Raw genomic sequence first — 23096 nt, forward strand, 5'->3', positions numbered from 1 at the left:
TAGGTTTTAACTGCGACTAAAGTTTTAAAATCGACAAACCGGTCATTAAACGGTAAAACCCCCTTTTATAATAATAATATCACTTATATATATATTTGTATTTTTATAAATTTAAAACTAATATAGCGTTAAGCTTATTTAAGAGTTCCCTGTGGACGAACCGGACTTACTAAAAACTACACTACTGTACGATTAGGTACACTGCCTATAAGTATTGTAGCAAGGTTTAGGTATATCCATTCTATAAATAAATAAATATCTTGTGTAAAATTGTATCGTATTTAATAGTATTTCGTTGTAAAAATAATACTATTTCCTAGTACACCTCGCACACATCAACGAGTTATTGTTTGGCCCATTTGGATTGTAAAGAATGTTTTGATTTCGATTGAAGTTTGGCCTTGGCGGTTGATAATTATTTTGATAATTATTTCACGGCCTTTGGTTCATGTAGGAAACATTCTCACGTTGTTCCATCGTTTGCTCAATGTGACAATCTTTCGATAAGTGTGGTCCACCGCATTGCTCACAACTGATTCGTATTAGGTGAATATCTTTATTCATCTTTTCCATTCGTGTCTCGAAAACATCTATTTTTGCGGAAACGGAATCAAAGTCATGGCTAGAATTGGCTCTAGCCACTTTAGATGAACGAAAAATATCTTTTTCCTGATGCCACTCATGCTAGTGGGAGGCTGTGTTATCAATAATTTTGTAAGCTTCAGTTGCGGTTTTCTTCATAATGGAACCACCAGCTGTTATGTCGATGTCTTTTCGTGTAGCAACGTCGCATCCTTGGTAGAATATTTGTACTATTTGATAAGTGTCTAAACCGTGCTGCGGACATCCTCTCAACAAATTTCCAAATCTTGTCCACGCTTCATATAATGTTTCATTTAACTTTTGTGTGAACGTAACAATTTCTCCTTGAAGTCTCACAGCTTTAGATGCCGGAAAGAATTGTTTAAGAAATTTTTCAACTAAAACATCCCATGTATCAATCGCCCCTTCAGGTAACGATTCTAACCAATCTTTGGCTTCTTCCTTTAAAGTCCAGGGAAATAACATGAGATAGATCTGTTCATCGTTAACTTCTCTGATTTTAAATAGAGTACAAATCCTATTAAAGGTACGAAGATGTTCGTTTGGATCTTCTTTTGGCGTACCACTATATTGGCATTGATTAGTTACCATGTGTAGGATTTGTCCTTTGATTTCATAATCTGGCGCATTAATATCTGGCTTAATAATGGCGTGACCTTGGCCAGTGCGTGTGGCTCTCATTCGGTCTTCCATACTTAGAGGTTCCGTTACTTCCATAATTGAATTTGTTGAATTTGAATCACTAGAGGATTCTGATTTAACAGTTTGTGGTTCAGGAGGAATGATTAGTGTTTCAGGATCTTGGAATTGTCCTTGAATATCCTCCGGATTCTCAATTGTGAGGTCGGGTTCAAAAAATGGATTATCAGAAATTTGAATTGGAGTACTTGGTCGACTAGATGATGATTCTAAAGAAAAATCAACGGTGTGGCGACCCGACCAAAATCGTCATTGACGGCGTCGCTAACTGAGGTCCCGAAACGTGGTCGTAGTCCCTATATGAGACTCGTTTGACTAAAATTATGTCGCATTCTTTTGAAACGTATCATGCTTGCAAAGTTTAGTTTACAAAACCGTTCGACAAAAATTTTAAGTTTGCAAAAGTATAAATTATAAATGAGGTAACTTACGACATAATTAGTTTAAAATCGCGGTTGCTATAAATAGCGTAAGTATGTAAACAATATGTTTGAATCCAAAGGTGCTATCACTAGCGTATGTATGTATGTATGCTTGACCCCAAGCAAGAAATCAGAGTGTATGCATGTATGCTCGACTCCAAGCAAGTATGAGTGTACGCGGAAGCATGTATCAAATAGCCAAGTATGAACCTGAGAAACATATAGAAAACTATCAACGAAAAACGTTGGTGAAATCATAGGTGTTTTAGTAAACGTTGTATTTGAACCACAAGATTTAGTATAAGATGATTATCAAAATCATTTGCATTCCAAAGTTGTTGTTTGTATCCCGGGCACCCAATTATCAAACTTAAATGTTTTGCACCCTTTGCGTAGTGTTAGAACATACACTAGACCCGAAAATATATTTCATCCGCTAACGGTAGCGAACCGTCCGAATGAGGCTCGTCAAGCCCATGTGATCACATAATATAAGTTCACGTTTACACCCTGCAAGTGTAACTAATGATAATTGAATTGAGGCTTTTTGTTCAAACCCGTACGTGGAATGTTCGTTTTCGTACTTGTGTTCAATGTATAAAAGTATGATACGTATATGTTTCTCATCCCATAGTTTAAAGCATAAAAGTTGTTTGAAAGATGGGACTATGATCTCACCTCGAGTGCACGAGTATAAAAGTACTTCACAAAGTAAACGTGTGCATGATAGTTGCTTAGCCTTGACCTAAACAAATAAGTTGTATCAATTAACCGGTTACGACACAAGGTCGGGTGAAATGTGTTCAATTAGTCCTATGGCTCGTTACGACTCGATTAAATATAGCATGTGAATCAATTTGTCAAGTTTCATGCAAGATACAAGTATAGAAACAAGTTAGGAAGATTGCACAATCATTTGGTTAAGTTTGACAAAAAAGTCGAACTTCGGTCGGTCAAAGTCAACGAAAAGTCAACACGTTCAGGTCGAGTCCCGAACTATTTTTCTGAGGTTTTTAATCATATATGAGCATGTTAAAATAAGTTACATGTGAATCGGAGGTGCGTAGCATAGCAAACATTATTCAAAAATCGACAAAGTTGGACAGACCACTTTGGCGCGCCGCGCCATTACCTGTGCAGAGAATTCTGGCAGTTTTTAAGTTTTATGCACGAACCTAACTTCAACCAATCACCATTTATGACCCGCAAAAAACCAAAGCATGTATCTTATATCATCGGAAAGGTATTTTGACAAGGAAAACAACTAAACACATTTCATCCATCATATTTACTTTTACAACAACCAAAATCACATTCAAAGTTCCTCATTAAATGCACTCAAGTGCATAAATGAAATTCGATGATTCGGCAACCAATTTATATGAATGATATGCCGTTTCGAAGGTGATCAAGCATACAATACAACCTAACACTTACAAATAACATTTCATGTCATTCAAAGCATCAAAAGTTCATTTCAAGTTGATCAAACCCTAACCCAAATCCACCTAAACCAATAATCAAGTTTATGAAGTTTTCTAAAACAACCTACACATCAAATTGAAGCTAGTGCTACTAGTAACACATTTAATACTTGCACTTTACCATAACAAAACCATTTAAGCAACCAAATTACCAAATCAAACACACCAAAGTTCATATTTAAGCTAGTTACTTCAAATAATGAAATCGAGCATATAAATCATATAATCATGTTAGGCTTGAGCCATAGACACTAATTAACAACTTTATAAGTTAAAAACATCAAGAACACAAAATCTAGTGATTTTAGAAAGTTACCCAAACTTGATGAAATCGGTATGGAATCGAAGAGGAAGATGAGAGGATTCCGAATATGCAATTTGTTTAGATGGATGCTTGCTCGATTTGATTTAGATGATGATTCTTGAAATTGGAGAATTTAGAGAAAATATAGAAGTAGAAGAAGAAAAGGGAAATGAAAAAGAAAAGATGGGGGTGGGGGTTGACTAGTCAAAGGCTAGTCACCTCTTTGGCATTTTGGTAAAACTAGTCCCTCAAGTTCGTTTGCGGGTGCGTGAAATACCTAGACGAGATATTTTTAAAACACGTATTAACCGGAGATGTTATAAACATATAACGGGATTTAAATAGTTAAACGAAAAAGTAAACGGAAAAAGGAGGGATGTTACATTACCTACCCCTTAAAAGAAATTTCGTCCCGAAATTTAAGTAGGCGTAGTAGTTGTTGTTTCTTCCTCGGGATCTTGCGTTTCCGGAGCCGGGAATAAATGAGGGTATTTCTTTTGCATTTGATCTTGCCTTTCCCAAGTAAACTCGGGTCCCCTTTTGGCGTTCCAACGGACTTTAACAATCGGAATTCGGCTTTGTTTCAATGTCTTGACGGAGGTGTCCACAATTTCAACCGGTTCCTCCACAAAATGAAGTTTGTCATCAATAGTAAGTTCCTCGAGAGGGATGATGATATCGGGTTCGGCAAGACACTTTTTCAAGTTAGATACATGGAAGGTAGGATGAACGGAGTTCAATTGAGGCGGAAGATCTAAACGATAAGCAACGGTTCCAATACGCTCCAAGATTTCGAAAGGACCAATATACCGCGGATTTAGCTTCCCGCGTTTCCTAAAACGGATTACACCTTTCCAAGGTGCGACTTTTAACATGACGCGGTCACTTACTTGAAATTCAAGGTCGTTGCGTCTTTTGTCGGTATAGCACTTTTGACGACTCCGGGCCGTTCGAAGCCTATCTCGGATTTGAACGATCTTTTCGGTGGTTTCGTGAATGAGTTCGGGTCCGGTGATTTGTACGTTGCCTACTTCGGCCCAACAAAGGGGAGAACGGCATTTTCGGCCATATAATGCTTCGAATGGGGTGGCTTTTATACTCGCGTGATAACTATTGTTGTAAGAGAACTCGGTGAGAGGTAAGTGCTTGTCCCAAGCTTTTCGAAAATCAACCACGCAAGCTCGTAACATATCCTCTAATGTTTGAATTGTACGTTCGCTTTGTCCATCGGTTTGAGGATGATATGCGGTGCTCATGTCTAAACGCGTTCCCAACGCTCCTTGCAAGGTACGCCAAAATTTAGAAACAAAACGGCCATCTCGGTCGGAGATAATCGATAAAGGTACACCGTGTCGAGCTACGATCTCCTTTATGTAAAGTTGTGCAAGTTTCTCCATTTTTTCGGTTTTTTCATAGCGAGAAAGTGTGCGGATTTGGTGAGACGGTCAACAATAACCCAAATGGTATCATAACCGCCTGTCGTTTTTGGTAACTTGGTGATGAAGTCCATCGTTATTCTTTCCCACTTCCATTGCGGGATTTCGGGTTGTTGAAGTAACCCGGACGGTCTTTGGTGTTCGGCTTTGACTTTGGAACATGTCAAACACTTGGCAACATAAGTAGCTACGTCCCTTTTGATGTTCGGCCACCAATATTGTTCTTTAAGGTCGTGGTACATCTTATTGGCACCAGGGTGAATCGAGTATCGTGACTTATGGGCTTCATCTAAAATAAGGCTTCGTAGGTCCCCATAACTAGGCACCCAAATCCTTCCGGCGAAATATCGGAGTCCGGTCTCTCTAATTTCGAATCGAGAGATGAGAATGTTCAAGAGCTCGTGTGAAACGTTTTCATCCTTGAGAGCCTCATCTTGGGCTACCCGAATTTGGCTATTAAGGTTGGTGTGGATGGTGATGTTTAAGGCTCGGACACGAAGAGGCACCGCTCTTTCTTTTCGACTTAAGGCATCGGCTACTACATTTGCCTTCCCGGGATGGTAACGAAGCTCGCAATCGTAATCGTTTAAGGTTTCAATCCACCTTCGTTGTCTCATGTTTAGTTGCTTTTGGTCGAAGATGTGTTGGAGACTTTTGTGATCGGTAAAGATAGTACTCTTGGTTCCATAAAGATAGTGTCTCCACATTTTAAGTGCAAAGACAACGGCTCCGAGTTCGAGATCATGTGTCGTGTAGTTTCATTCATGAATTTTGAGTTGTCGAGAAGCATAAGAAATGACTTTCGTTCGTTGCATCAACACACACCCAAAACCATGTTTCAAGGCGTCGCAATACACAACAAAATCGTCATTGCCTTCGGGAAGTGACAAGATAGGAGCGGTGGTTAGCTTTGTTTTCAAGATTTGAAATGCGAATTCTTGTTCGGTCGCCCAATTGAATTTCTTTCCCTTGTGAGTTAAAGCGGTTAGAGGACGAGCAACCAAAGAGAAATCCTTGATGAATCTATGGTAGTATCCGGCGAGACCCAAGAATTGACGAATGTGAGTAGGAGTAGTGGGAGTCTCCCATTTACTAATGGCTTCGATTTTCGTTGGATCGACTTTAATACCTTGGTCACTTACAACATGACCAAGAAATTGAACTTCCTTCAACCAAAATTCACACTTGGAGAATTTAGCATAGAGTCGTTCTTGTCTTAAAAGTTCAAGCACGAGCCGGAGGTGTTCCTCGTGTTCTTCTTCGCTTTTAGAATAAACCAAAATACCATCGATGAACACGATAACGAATTTGTCAAGATACGGTTTGCACACGCTGTTCATAAGATCCATGAACACCGCCGGTGCGTTAGCGAGACCAAATGGCATTACAAGAAATTCATAACTACCATAACGAGTTCGAAAAGCGGTTTTGGAGACATCTTCCCCCTTAACCCTTAATTGATGATAACCCGAGCGGAGATCGATTTTTGAATATACACAAGACCCTTGTAGTTGATCAAAGAGGTCATCGATGCGAGGAAGAGGATATCGGTTTTTAACCGTCAATTTGTTTAGTTCACGATAATCAATGCACATTCGTAGGGATCCGTCTTTCTTTTTAACAAACAAAATCGGAGCGCCCCAAGGTGAATGGCTAGGTTGGATAAAACCACGATCAAGTAGTTCTTGGATTTGACTTTGCAATTCTTGCATCTCGGATGGATCGAGTCTATAAGGTGCACGTGCTACGGGTGCGGCCCCCGGAATAAGATCGATTTGGAATTCAACCGGTCGATGAGGTGGAAGACCCGGCAATTCGTCGGGAAATACATCGGAATAGTCACTAACAATTGGCACATCATCGATGTGCTTCTCATCGGACTCGACTTTCTTAACGTGAGCAAGGATCGCAAAACAACCCTTACGGAGTAGTTTTCTAACTTTAATGCATGAAACGAGGTTGAGTCCGGTGCAACTCTTATCGCCATAGACGATCAAAGGTTCACCATTCTCGATAGGAATTCGGATTGCGTTAAGATCACAAAGGATGTGAGATTTCATTTTGGCTAGCCAATTCATACCGATTATTACATCGAAACTTCCTAGTTCCATGGGTATCAAGTCAATTTTAAACTCATTACCCAAAATGTTTAACGTACACCCCCGGTAATATTTGTCGACACTCAATAGTTTTCCGTTGGCCACTTCAATGGTATAAGTGGTATCTAGTGGAAGTGGTGGAGTATTAAAAGAATGAGTCAAAGTCTTGGATACAAAACTCTTATCGGCACCCGAATCGAATAAACAAGTAACATAAGTGTTGTTGAGGAGAAACGTACCCGTGACTAATTCATTGTCATCTCGGGCTTCCTCGGTGTTGATGTTGAAAGCTCGTCTGCGCGTGTTGGTGTTGGCTTTCTTCTTCGGACACGCATTTCTAAAATGACCCGTTTGGCCACATTCATAACAAGTACCCGATTTTGGTGCATTGGGCACCTTTTGAGCGACGGGAGCGGCACTTCTACAATCGTTTGCCACATGACCACCCCTTTGGCACCGGTGGCAAAATAGATTGCTACATTCACCATAGTGGTGTTTGTGGCATTTGTTGCAAAAGGGTTTATTTTCGCCATAACTTTTCTTGGCGTCGGAGGTGAAAGGCTTTTTGGTGAAGTTGTTGTTGTAGTTGTTGCTTGATTGGGGGGCTTCCCATTTTCTTTTGTTGCCGCCCTATTTATCCTCGGCCTTAGGTGCCGGAACTACAATTTCGCCAACCGTTTCGATCAATTGGCAGGCCATGTTCAAAGCTTGTTGTAGGTTAGCGGGTTTGGATGACATCACTCCTTGTTTGATGCTCTTTGGAAGACCATCCATATAGAGTTCAACCCTTTGAGATTCGGGGTTCACGAGGTTGGGACACATCAAGGATAGCTCAACGTATCGTTAATTGTAGGCCTTGAGATCGTTTCCGACCGCCTTTAAAGTTCTTAGCTCTTGTTCGAGCTTTCGGGTTTCTTCACGAGGGAAAAATTCGACGATCATTCTCTCTCTCAAATCGGCCCAAGAGAGGGCGTGAGCTTCATCGGTACCCACCGATTGTACATACGTGTTCCACCACGTGAGGGCGATACCGGCAAAGGTGTGGGTGGAATATTTTACTTTATCTTGGTCTCGACAACCGCTTATGCTAAAAACGGCTTCCGTTTGTTCGAACCATCGAGTGAGTACAACCGGTCCCCCGGTTCCATCAAAAGTGTGAGGTTTGCACCCCATGAAGGCTTTGTAGGAGCACCCTTCGCTTGAGTTACCGGCCCCTTGATTATTGTTGTGGTTGTTGTTATTGTTGGAGGAGTGATCGGCCATGGCCGCTTCCACGGCGGTGGCTATCATTCGTTGTAGTGCTTGTTCGGGAGTCTCATGGCGTGGCACACAACGAGGAGGCATTGTTCCTTCAAAACACAAGAATACCGTTGATTAGTATTCTTAATAATACTAACCATGATATGGAATAAGGATAGAGAGAAATTTTTCCTTGACTCGCCTTAAATTCTTTATGTCATAATGTCGGAATGTTCATATGAGTCACCGTAATATAATCCCAGAAATTATATTACCCTAATTCATATGTGCATTCGACACTAATTCATATAGTCAAGGTGGCGCGTCAATTGAATCAAGTAACGTGATATTAAGATTGAATAAGAATTAGATATGATAGACGAGTTCGAGTATAATGCACAAGTAGTCAAGTAATTCCTACTTCAAGTCTATATGCCGGTTGTAGTCTAGACTCACCAATGTACCCTGTGACTCGGGGTCGACACCAATGAACTCTAAATCTCTACAACCAACGCTCTGATACCATCTGTAGCGACCCGACCAAAATCGTCATTGACGGCGTCGCTAACTGAGGTCCCGAAACGTGGTCGTAGTCCCTATATGAGACTCGTTTGACCAAAATTATGTCGCATTCTTTTGAAACGTATCATGCTTGCAAAGTTTAGTTTACAAAACCGTTCGACAACAATTTTAAGTTTGCAAAAGTATAAATTATAAATGAGGTAACTTGCGACATAATTAGTTTAAAATCGCGGTTGCTATAAATAGCGTAAGTATGTAAACAATATGTTTGAATCCAAAGGTGCTATCACTAGCGTATGTATGTATGTATGCTTGACCCCAAGCAAGAAATCAGAGTGTATGCATGTATGCTCGACTCCAAGCAATTATGAGTGTACGCGGAAGCATGTATCAAATAGCCAAGTATGAACCTGAGAAACATATAGAAAACTGTCAACGAAAAACGTTGGTGAAATCATAGGTGTTTTAGTAAACGTTGTATTTGAACCACAAGATTTAGTATAAGATGATTATCAAAATCATTTGCATTCCAAAGTTGTTGTTTGTATCCCGGGCACCCAATTATCAAACTTAACTGTTTTGCACCCTTTGCGTAGTGTTAGAACATACACTAGACCCGAAAATATATTTCATCCGCTAACGGTAGCGAACCGTCCGAATGAGGCTCGTCAAGCCCATGTGATCACATAATATAAGTTCACGTTTACACCCTGCAAGTGTAACTAATGATAATTGAATTGAGGCTTTTTGTTCAAACCCGTACGTGGAATGTTCGTTTTCGTACTTGTGTTCAATGTATAAAAGTATGATACGTATATGTTTCTCATCCCATAGTTTAAAGCATAAAAGTTGTTTGAAAGATGGGACTATGATCTCACCTCGAGTGCACGAGTATAAAAGTACTTCACAAAGTAAACGTGTGCATGATAGTTGCTTAGCCTTGACCTAAACAAATAAGTTGTATCAATTAACCGGTTACGACACAAGGTCGGGTGAAATGTGTTCAATTAGTCCTATGGCTCGTTACGACTCGATTAAATATAGCATGTGAATTAATTTGTCAAGTTTCATGCAAGATACAAGTATAGAAACAAGTTAGGAAGATTGCACAATCATTTGGTTAAGTTTGACAAAAAAGTCGAACTTCGGTCGGTCAAAGTCAATGAAAAGTCAACACGTTCGGGTCGGGTCCCGAACTATTTTTCTGAGGTTTTTAATCATATATGAGCATGTTAAAACAAGTTACATGTGAATTGGAGGTGCGTAGCATAGCAAACATTATTCAAAAATCGACAAAGTTGGACAGACCACTTTGGCGCGCCGCGCGGGTATATGGCGCGCCGCGCCATTACCTGTGCAGAGAATTCTGGCAGTTTTTAAGTTTTATGCACGAACCTAACTTCAACCAATCACCATTTATGACCCGCAAACAACCAAAGCATGTATCTTATATCATCGGAAAGGTATTTTGACAAGGAAAACAACTAAACACATTTCATCCATCACATTTACTTTTACAACAACCAAAATCACATTCAAAATTCCTCATTAAATGCACTCAAGTTCATAAATGAAATTCGATGATTCGGCAACCAATTTATATGAATGATATGCCGTTTCGAAGGTGATCAAGCATACAATACAACCTAACACTTACAAATAACATTTCATGTCATTCAAAGCATCAAAAGTTCATTTCAAGTTCATCAAACCCTAACCCAAATCCACCAAAACCAATAATCAAGTTTATGAAGTTTTCTAAAACAACCTACACATCAAATTGAAGCTAGTGCTACTAGTAACACATTTTGCACTTTACCATAACAACAACGTTTAAGCAACCAAATTACCAAATCAAACACACCAAAGTTCATATTTAAGCTAGTTACTTCAAATAACGAAATCGAGCATATAAATCATATAATCATGTTAGACTTGAGCCATAGACACTAATTAACAACTTTATAAGTTAAAAACATCAAGAACACAAAATCTAGTGATTTTAGAAAGTTACCCAAACTTGATGAAATTGGTATGGAATCGAAGAGGAAGATGAGAGGATTCTGAATATGCAATTTGTTTAGATGGATGCTTGCTCGATTTGATTTAGATGATGATTCTTGAAATTGGAGAATTTAGAGAAAATATGGAAGTAGAAGAAGAAAAGGGAAATGAAAAAGAAAAGATGGGGGTGGGGGTTGACTAGTCAAAGGCTAGTCACCTCTTTGGCATTTTGGCGAAACTAGTCCCTCAAGTTCATTTGCGGGTGCGTGAAATACCTAGACGAGATATTTTTAAAACACGTATTAACCGGAGATGTTATAAACATATAACGGGATTTAAATAGTTAAACGGAAAAGTAAACGGAAAAAGGCGGGATGTTACAAACGGCGACAATGTTGGCTAGATGTCTTGATCGAGTTACAGGTGGTGAACGTATGAAAGGTGGTGAACGTTTTGCTCGGTGCATTCACTGAATATCCTACTAGTTATAAAAATAAAAATTATATAAGTTATCAAATTAATAGACTTTTTTGATTTTTCCCACGTTTCGAATAGCCAATAGATGCAGCAGGTAGCCAGGACCCTTTAAATCGAAAGCCCACAACTCGCCACTAACAAATCCAACTATTACTACGAACCAGAAAATTTTGGATGTCTATCAATTTAACCACTTAAAATAATTTTTCGTCAAAGTTTTGAAGAAAAAAAAATCTATGTCCTAAAAACTAGAGCGTCGAGAAATAAGAAAGAAAAAGAGCGCGCCGAAAAACGTCGAAAAATAAAAGATCGAAAAATAATAAAAAGAACGTAGCGTCTCAAAACTTAAAAGTCTAAAAACTAAGAATTAAAAGTTGTGTCTAAAAGTATTAAAGCTTAAAAGAAATTCTATATCCAAAACGACAATAACTTAAAAAGTACTAAAAGTTATAAAAAGGCGTCGCAAAATTCTAAAGCACCTAAATCTTAGTCTAAAGAAAAAGCACTTAAGGGATTTTACGGCAAATCCTAAAAATCTAGAAATATAAATAACTATGGCAAATACTAAATTTAAAACTAAGTACGAGCGAAAAATTATAAAATTACGCTTAAACGATAAAAATGATACGAAATATAAAAAGATATAAAAAGAGATAAAATTACTTATTTTTATAAAAATATTATTTTTATATATTTTTTTAATAAAAGTATTAAATTTATATATTTAATAAAACTAATTATACTTAAAAATACAAATTAACTAAAACTAATACTAAATAATATAATAATTAACCCTAATTATAATTAATAATAATAATAAAAACGTAACCCTAATTCGTTGACTAAGGTACCTGGACTGTCAAATCAGTCCATGCGATCGCATGGATTGTCTGTAGGATTTTCATGCGGTCGCATGGCTTGGGTTTCCAAGTCTGTTTAGATGGGCCGCTACAGTGTCGGGCCGTATTCTTATATATATATATATATATATATATATATATATATATATATATATATATATATATATATATATATATATTTTTTTTTCTTTTTCTGTTTTATAAATATATAAAGTATTTAAATAAAATAAATAAGAACTTATATTTTTTTTTTTAAAAACTACCTATTAGTTTTTGTAACTAAAAGAAAATACAAACTTTTTAATTTTTTTATATTTTGAACAACTCTTAAAAATATATATATTTTGTTTTTCTTTTTATGTTTTTAATATTTAAAACGTATTTTTACAAAAATAAATTAAAACTTAGTAAAAAAATTTTATATATATATATATATATATATATATATATATATATATATATATATATATATATATATATATATATATATATATATATATATATATAGCGTTTCGCTTCCGGCGTTTAAGCAGTCCCCGGCAGCGGCGCCAAAAACTTGATGTGTGAGCGGAGGTGTATACGAAATAGTTATATTTTTATTAGGAAATACTATTAAATACGATACAATTTTACACAAGTTATTTATTTATTTATAGAGTGGAAATACCTAAACCTTACTACAACACTTATAGGCAGTGTACCTAATCGTACAGTAGTGTAGTTTTTAGTAAGTCCGGTTCGTTCCACATGGAGCTAGCCAATTTTAACGCTATATTTTTAAAACTATATTTGTAATATATATATATATATATATATATATATATATATATATATATATATATATATATATATATATATATATATATATATATATATAAGTAATATTATTATTATAAAAGGGGTTTTTACCGTTTAATGACCGGTTTGTCGATTTTAAAACTTTAGTCGCAGTTAAAACCTAATGTAAAATATTAAAAATATAAAAGACTTATTTTAAAGCGTAAAGTAAATGACAATAATTAAAGTGCGATAAATAAAATGACAATAAATAAAATTGCGATAATTAAAAGTGCAATTAAATATGAAATAAAGGAATTATGCTTATTTAAACTTCCGTAATCATGATGTTTGACGTGTTGATTTTAGTTTATTACCATGGGTTAATTGTCATTTGTCCTGGATTATTCAATATGTCCGTCTGGTTTTTATCCATAACAGTCCATCAGTCATAAATATAAAGTGCGAGTGTCCTCGTCAAATTATCCTTATATCCGAAGTCAAATATTTCAACTAATTGGGGACTTAAACTATAATTACACCAATTTTCCTTGTTTATATAATTCACCCCTATTTTAATAAGTCCATTGACTATTAATCCATTCCTGTGTCCGGATAAATGAACGATTATTAGTACTTATAAATATCCCGCCCATCGTGTCCGATCGAGTGTATGTGGTTATTTATAGGTACGTCCAATTGTAAATCTTTATATTAAATTAACAAACTATCATTTAATTAAACAAATATAAAGCCCATTAATAGCCCATAGTCTAATTTCCACAAGTGTCGTTCTTTTGTCCAAACCCCAATTATGGTACAAAGCCCAATTACCCCGTCTTAATATTTTTGCCCAACATCATGATTACTTCGGCTTAAATAAGCATAATAATAACTTAGCTACGAGACATTAATTTAAAAAGGTTGAACATAACTTACAATGATTAATAATAGCGTAGCGTTACACGGACAGAATTTCGACTTACACCCTTACAACATTCGCTAACATACCCTTATTATTATTAAAATTAAAATTAAAATTATAATATATATATATATATATATATATATATATATATATATATATATATATATATATATATATATATATATATATATATATAAATACGTTTATAGATAGAGAAGAGAAAAAGATATGTTAATTTCAGCCAAAACACGCGAAATTTATAGATGTGGCCTGACAATTGGGGTCATGCGACCGCATGATTTTTCTACTTCCTGGCCATGCGATCGCATGGCCTGGGATTCCAGCTCACAAATGTTTGTTTGCTTCTTGCCGACGGTTTTATTAAATAATATAATATATAAATAATTTTAAGAATTAATTATATATTATATTATATTCATGTGCATAGTTGACTTGTAATTTTTAGTCCGTTGCGTCGAGCGTTGAGAGTTGACTCTGGTCCCGGTTCCGGATTTTCGAACGTCCTTGCGTATAATTTAATATCTTGTACGTTGCGTTTTGCGTCTTGTATTCTTGTAATTTTGAGACGTTTCTCATCAATAATTTGAACCACTTTGATTGTACTTTGTACTTTTGAGCTTTTTGGTCGTTTGCGTCTTCAATTCGTCGAATTTGTCTTTTGTCTTCACCTTTTATTATTTAAACGAATATCACTTGTGAATAGAACAATTGCAACTAAAAGCTTGTCTTTCTTGAGGGATAATGCTATGAAATATATGTTCATTTTTAGCATTATCAATCACAACAGGGTATTTTTATTTTTCAAAAGAAATATATCCTTGACCTACTTGCTGAAACAGGGATGATAGACTACAAACTAATTGAGACGCCTATGATCCCGAACCGAAGACTATATATTGAAGAAGATTCTAAGCACGCTGACAGAGTACAATATCAAAAGATTGTGGAAAAATTAATTTAACTCGCACATTGATACGACTGAAACGGACGGTTTTATTTGTGCAGTGTCATTAGGCCGCAAGGCGTCAGAGTCAGCTGATCAGGGTAGCGAACAGTGGTTTATTATTTATATTTTACGGGGCCTAAATTTACTTTTAACTTTCTAATGGTAGAAGGTGTAAGTTAACCTAGGGTCGTGTTTTTGAATGGTTTAACGAATTGAAGATCAAGTGGATAATTGTCTTTGTTTAAATTACCTGGGTAAAGGATAGTAGTTGGTTTTAATCTAATAGTCCTAATTAAGGAAAAGTAAAGAAAGTGTAAGGATATCTGGAGTATGCAGATCAGGGAAATGTTGACCAATATATTAGTTTGGGTTAGGGAAAGGTAATTATGTTTATGTTAAAGCTAAGATGAATGGTGTAGATCTGATTGGATGATCCAATTACACAAACCTATTTATCTCTAAACTCTCAGAGTTCTCGTTGAGTAGTGAAAAGAATGTCACTTGGTTGTATCCTTGAAAGGTAACTATACCTCGGAGGTTATCCTCAGTAAAGCACTAGGTTTATTAGTGAGTTGAGCTCTAATCCTAACCCTCATTATCAATTTAGTTAACTGAATAACAACGTGCCGTGTTGATTGAACACTGATCACAAACGGAAGGAGTCCGTCGAGTTAAGTTGAAAAAACCTTAAATAAAAACTAACAACCATTTCATCATACTAATGAGATCATCTAATCCAAACATTATACAGCATTACATTTGATATACTGAAAGTAAGCAGATAGAAACCTAACAGATACCTTAATAGTTGATATGACTTAATCCTAGGGCAACAATCAAACAAGAACATGCAATAGGTTTGGGTCATACAGTCAGGGCACTAACTAGATCTTAACAGCTCCTAAGAGGTCTCTTTGAAACAGTCAATAGGCATACTAGGTCATTCATGTCTCAATTCCTAAGTTCCGTGTCCTAAAAGCGCATTAGATGCCTCTCGGGAACTCCGGCCATACCGAGTTCATAGAATCTTCATATACAGTATAATTAGGGGTCTTAATCCTATGAAGTAGCTAAGTTCATATAAGTAGACAAGTCCTGATAACAACCTTAAGATGCTAGCATACAAATCTATCAGACTCACAAGTTCAGCTTAACAATAGTAACTGTACTAGTTTAACATAACTACGCTAACTCAAACTTCTATCATGGCAACATACTAATTAATTAAGCTAACATGGTTATATCAGAACGCATTATTAAACATAAATGGTAACAGTACAAGTTTAATATAAAAGACAAACGTTTCGAATAAAATCCTAAAAAGGCTGAAGAAATCTGCCCGAGATCGTAGGGACTCGCCGGAATATCCTCCGAAAAATAAAAGCTAAGCTAGCTACTACTAAAAACTAACTAAAAAGCTTGAAATATAAAGAGAAGTACAAATTGAGTGTGTGTTAAAATTAATGGAAGAAGCCCTTTAAATAGACTTGATTTTTGCCTGTAAATGGCTGGCAGGCTGTTTGGCAAGCTATTTGGCAAGCCGTTTGTAGGGGCCGTTTGCACTGGTGGCCCGTTTTTGATGCCCGTTTGCCTGGCCCGTTTGGCAAGCCATTTGGCCTGTCCTAGTCAGCTTGTTTCCTGGATCATAACTTGATTTTCTTGGTCGTAACTTGTCTTTCACTGTTTTCGCTCTAGATTCTTCGTTTTAGCTCCGTTTTACTTGATTCTTTTTGTATTGCCTTCGTAATTACTTAATCTACAAAATCAACTGACAAAGATATAATTTTGTTGAAAAAGTTTGGAACTTTATTGATTTAGGGCTTAATATCGGAGGTAAAAACGTGACTTTTTGGCCGATATCAAATACCCCGCACTTAGCTTTGCTTGTCCTCAAGCAAAAAGCGGGAATATAAGGTTCTTTCTAATAGATTCTTACTCACCCACCCTTGAATCCTTTTATTATGCCTTAATCGGAAGTTGTCACATCTTTCAAAAGTATTAGAGAAAGTTTCGAACTACGATGATTTTAGTCGCTAGATTTCAATCGCGTCCATAGTGAAAAAGGCGTATTTTCCAACTCTCAGTTGTAGAGTTGTAACGACCCGGATTTTTCCGCTAATATATAGAAGATTAATATTTACATAATTAATGTTTTCAATATGTTAAGCAATCAAACTCATTAAGATTTGGTTATTTGAAATGAATTTTATACAAATGTTTGGCCACCCAGTTTGTCTGACGATTCACGAACGTCATAACTCGAAATAATTATATAATGATGTATATATGGATATATATATACTTATGATTTGATAAAATGATATTTAAGTATCTCATTACATATAATAACAATTGGTTATATACATAAAATGAGATTACTAACTTAAAGACTTCAAGATTATATATATATATATATATATATATATATATATATATATATATATATATATATATATATATATATATATATATATATAGTGGACCAATCCATGGATAAGCACTAAATGGGGCACAAACTGGATAAGTAAAATTTCAAATTTTTTTTTTTAAAAAAAAAACGATCCTTTAATATGCAAATAGAAGAAAACGAAAAAATTTTAAAAAGTTTTTGAACAAAATCGTTCGAAAATAGATGATGAATGGTAAACATCGATGATGAATGATAAAAATTGATGATGAATGGTAAAATTAACCATTCATCTGGTTAATTTATCATTCATTTTTGTTCGCGATGAAAGATAAAATTAATCAATGCTAAAAAAAAGCAGATGAATGGTTAATTTAACCATTCATCTGTTTATGATGAATGATAAAAAACAGATGAATGGTTAATTTAACCATTCATCTGGTTTTTTTAGCATTGATTAATTTTATCATTAATCGTAAACAAGATGAATGATAAATTAACCCGATCAATGGTTAATTTTACCATTCATCATCGATTTTTGAAAGATTTTGAACTTTTTTTTATGAAAAAAATTGATTAGTGGTGCATTTTAATGCAGATATATGAATGTAAAAAAAATTCAAAAAAAAAAAAAATTTTATTTTGCTTATCCGGTTTGTACTCCTTTTAAGCTTATCCATGGATCGTGCCCATATATATATATATATATATATAACGATTAACGTTGTAATAACTTCTAAATTAAAATGTATGTATATGTATTGTATTAATATGTATTAATACACTTTTGAAGGACTTAAACATATATACTAACATACTTATACTCAACAAAGATAGCTATACTAATAATCTTATTCAATTCCATCAAGAATTCTATTCGTATTCATTCAGTATTTACACCCGTATCATACCCAGCTTCCATACTTAAATACTATGAGTATATACCAATATGAAATACCAATTATAGCCTCCTTAGTAGCCCTATGAGTCACAATATAAGGATAAACATGATGGAGACTTGTGGGAACCAACATTTAACTTCTAGTTTACATTATTATGTTATATTCCAAATTTTGATAAAGTCTCTTAACCATATGCATGAACCATGACTTTTAACACTCTTTTTACTCATTCATATAAGCTATTTAACTTACCTTCACTCTCATAATACTCACACACAAGAACTCCAAGTATTCTCTCCATTTCTTACTCTTTAAACACTCTTTAAACACACATACTTCAAGTACTAGAAAATCTTCATTCACTTTGATCATAAACTAGCTTCAAGAACACTTTGTTAACTCATCTACTCCTCTTTATCAAGGTAAGAATCATATATAAGCTTTGGTTCAATTCATATACTTATAACTATCTTAATTCAAGATAGAAATCTTATTCGAACTTTTGTTCATTCTATGATTCTACTCCAAGGATTACAAGCCATCAAGGATATCCTTGATCACAAGATTATCATCTTATTTTCTCAGCAACTTTGTTCATTTAATTTGAGGTAGTCACCTTGTTCATAATCTTTTTCGATTCATATCCATATAGTTATCTTATTATGAGTTTATAACTTACAACAACAAGAACATAGTTTAGATTAATTCTAAACTTGTTCACAAACAAATTTAATCCTTCTAACTTGACTTTTAAAATACTTCAACACATGTATTATGACAGTATGAGGATATAAAACTTGTAAACACGAAGAACACCTTAAAACTGAACATACGCCGTCATAGATCATCGGGGGCTGTTTTGGGTTTAATTTTAAAAACCTATCTTAAACTTTGAATTAAAAGATTTCCTTTTGTGAAAAATCTTATTTTATATGTATATGAAATATATCCAAAATCCATGGTTAAACTCTAAGTGGAAGTATGTTTTTCAAAAGGGTCATCAAGATGTCGTTCTTACGACGGATATGACTATCTTCTATTATTTGACACCTAAGCTGTATTTTCGACTATAAACTTATACTTTTTCTGTTAAGATTAATAATGTTGAGTTCGATACGAAACCATGGCAACTCGAATCACTCAAAACGGATTTGTAACCAAGAAATTATGGGTAAAACAAAATTGGATATTTTTGCTTGTTTTTAGCTACGGTTTTGATTAATAAAAATGGATGCTAACCTTATCCTAGCTAACTTACCTTGTATCCTACATGTATTTATACATGTCTTGTTCCCGAACTTATGGAAATACAATTTATAATAGTCATGATTAAGTTCTACGACAATATATTATAGTCTTAATAAAGATCGTAAGACACCATATATATATATGACTTGATCACCGTGGATCCGTATACAGCGTTTTGACATATCATTTTGATTTCTTCTATATATATTATTGGAACAAACTATAAGACACCATTGGCAGTAATTTCGAGTTAGCTGTGGGTCGAAGTGGATTCCAAAATATTATATACTTTGAGTTGTGATCGAGCCTGAGACATGTATACAATGGGTCGCGGATTGCTTCAGACATTATACATACATGTGTCTTATTATATTAAGACAATATATTATAGTGTTAGTGAATTCTAACACAATATACGCATTTATATTTATATATATTTATACTGTTGGACCATTGGACTATTGGACTATTGGACTATTGGACTATTGGACTACGAACGTTGGACTACTAACAATGGACAATTAAAATTATCACAAGTATCATAAGTATGGAATATTAATTATATATATATATATATATATATATATATATATATATATATATATATATATATATATCTTGACACAAGAATATTATTATTAGGTTTGTGAATTTATCAAAAGGCCAAGTCTTATCACCATCTATTCGAAAATCATCACAAGTGAGTTATAGTCCCATTTTTACTATCTAAATTATTTTGGGATGAGAATACATGCAAATTTATAAATGTTTTACAAAATAAGCACAAGTTCATGAAACTACATTCTACGACTGTTTTGTTATACCGGATATCTGTACTTATTATTATTATGCTTGGTAACCTAAGAATTAGTGAAAAAAACTAATTGATGGGAATCCTAAAGGTAGATCTACGGGCACCAACCACCCCCATTTTCGAATAGTGGAAATGCTTTAGTACTTCGAAGGGTTCTTGTCATACATTTGAATAATGGAATGTATGATGCCAGATATCTTAAGCGCTCTATGTTAAGGTCGGTTACCAGGCGACTCATCATATGAATGATTTTTGCAGCTGTAATGATCCTGCGCATTTAATTAAATGAAATCTTGTGGCTTATTAAATGTTATGATTATTATATAGAAATTAAACCTATGACTCACCAACATTTTTGTTGACGTTTTAAGCATGTTTATTCTCAGGTGAATATTAAAAACGCTTCCGCTGTCATATGCCAACCCAAGGTCAAGATTTGGAGTCGGCATAATTGTTTATATTGTTTAAACTTGCATTCGGAGTATTTGTTGTAATATATTTGATCATATTGTAATGGGTTGTGTTAAAACTTAGTTATTTGAGGAGATTGTCTTTGATAGACAATCTAAATTATGTCATTAAGACCTTTATTCAATAATAAAGGTTATGGTTGTTTTTAAAAACGAATGCAAGATTTGAAAAACGTCTCATATAGAGGTCAAAACCTCGCAAAGAAACGAATTAATATGAAACGTTTATAATTAATATGAACGGGGCATTTCAGTTGGTATCCGAGCGTTGGTCTTAGAGAATCAGAAAATTTTTCATTAGTGTGTCTAACTGATTTTTGATGCATTAGTGAGTCTGGACTTCGACCGTAATTATTTTAAAAATGATTGCTTAATATAATTGTTGGAAACATAAGATTATTAACATATAAATATTATAAGATATATCATTCTCTTAACGTGCCTGCTATTATGTGATAGATGACTTCATCCGATCATATAAGCATCTCTAGTGATTCAGATTTCATTTACTTATCAAGTGATTCGGAGGCTGAGTCAAAGCATACGACTTATGAACCAACAGAAAAGTTAACTTTTGGTGCTACCATTAAAGTGGAAAATTGTTGGGAAAATTGGGAAGATTCATAATTGCCAGTAGAGGTTCCAGAAGAGGATCCAGAAGAAGATCCCGAAGAGGAACCCGAAGAAGAGGATCCTGAAGAAGATGTGGAAATTACCGAACCACAACGTGATTTGGGAAAATCTTTGGCTGTTATACCCGATCCCAAACCCGATGAACCTATTATGACCCAAAATGTTTGTGATCATCCACCTGAACCACCTAAGAGACCAGTTTATAAAATGACCGCTTGTATAACGACTGTTGGTTTTGCTCCCAAACAATTAGCCGAAAGAACCAATTGGGAGGAATTGAGAAAAGAACTATTCAAACGAAAATCCAAACGTTTGGCCGAGAAAGAAACAACGTCAACATCTAAGAAATCTCGCCTTTCTTGAACCATCGGCAGCTATCCTATATTCCATGCATTGTATAATATGTATTATATTGTGTGTTTAAGTTTGTAAGAAAATCCGCAATGTAATTTTCCTTATGATTGTATAATAATAAGAATAAGCATGGAAGGTTTATTATTATTATTATTACAACTTATTATTACGTAGTAACGTAATAACTTACCATAGTTTTTCATATTAGAATTTTAGTAGTTAATTTGTGTGTTAGCTGCTAAGTATGAACATTATTATAGTTATAAAACGCTAATATGAAGAAAAGGCTTTTATAATAATAAGTTCATATTAAGCTACAAAATACTTTTTGGCTACTTCTAAAATTCTATATGATTAACTCAGTCGGCTATTTTTGAAGGAAATGTGTAACGTCCTCCCAATAGGGTCTGGAAGGAACGTCACTAATATCAAAACATACCAACATATTATAATAAACGAGAACAATACTAAATGATGAATTTAACTTTAATGAGTACGCAGCGGAAAATGAAATGTCGTTACAATGACAGGAATAACAATATCGTAAATGTTCACATGCAGAAGTAATAAATGCGATATCTCTTGATCCTATGTCCAAGTAGCATCACATAAGCAGTAAGTATAAGAGCTTGAATCAAACAGCACCTGAGACAAAACATGCTAAAGTGTCAACCAAAAAGGTTGAGTGAAGTTCATAGGTTTAACAAAAAGTTTGTCGTTGTTTTAGACCACAAGATTTAGTTTGTAAAGTTGATCTCCCGCAGGATCAAAAAGTTATGCCAAAGCGTGATATTTTGACTAAACGTTCAAGTTTGCCCCATGACAAGTTGTGTCTGTCCTTGTCGGTTTAATTTCATTATCAAGTAATACAAAGACTTAGTCAAATGTATCGGGGACGTTACTCTCGATAGGCCTACCCCCAATAATTAAGCATGCAGCAGCAATTAAAAATATCACTGTAGGGACTTAGTCGGACATAGCCGGGTATAGCATAATTTAACAGTTTGGTACTTGTGTCTAAATTGTAAAAAGTAAAAACAGCATGTGTCTCACCCCAAGTAAAGTAAGTAAGTTTGCTAGCAATAAAGAGGGGCTATGAATTCACCTTAGTAAGTAGAGAGGGAGTTATTCCTCGGAATAAAGAGTTGAACGAGTGAGCAGGAAAGTCAACCTATTGACATTTAAGAGTAGTTAAGTGTTTTGCCCATGTTTAAGTTTAAGTATGTGTTTTTTTTACTAAGTTTCTATTCCTAGTAAGTTACTATTTTTATAAAGTTTTCATTTTTAGAAAGTTTCTTATTTTTACTAAGTTTCTATGACTAGAGAGTTTCTACTTTTATCAGTGTTTTCCATTTTAGGATACTTGCCGTATTAGATAAGCTTCCAATCACCCCTTTCCCTTCAAATGGCTAATTTAGATCTAGGGGCTTGAGCCATAGGACCCTTT

General features: G+C 34.8%; 1 non-coding gene across 1 annotated transcript; it reads left to right on the forward strand.

Moving 5' to 3' along the window:
- The first annotated feature begins 829 nt into the window (after positions 1-829).
- Positions 830-936, forward strand: LOC139887098 (small nucleolar RNA R71). Its single transcript, XR_011772944.1, has one exon. It is a non-coding gene; the product is annotated as a small nucleolar RNA R71 (small nucleolar RNA).
- Positions 937-23096: the final 22160 nt, after the last annotated feature.

This window comes from Rutidosis leptorrhynchoides, chromosome 1 (assembly GCF_046630445.1).
Source record: "Rutidosis leptorrhynchoides isolate AG116_Rl617_1_P2 chromosome 1, CSIRO_AGI_Rlap_v1, whole genome shotgun sequence".
Classification (NCBI taxonomy): Eukaryota; Viridiplantae; Streptophyta; class Magnoliopsida; order Asterales; family Asteraceae; genus Rutidosis; species Rutidosis leptorrhynchoides.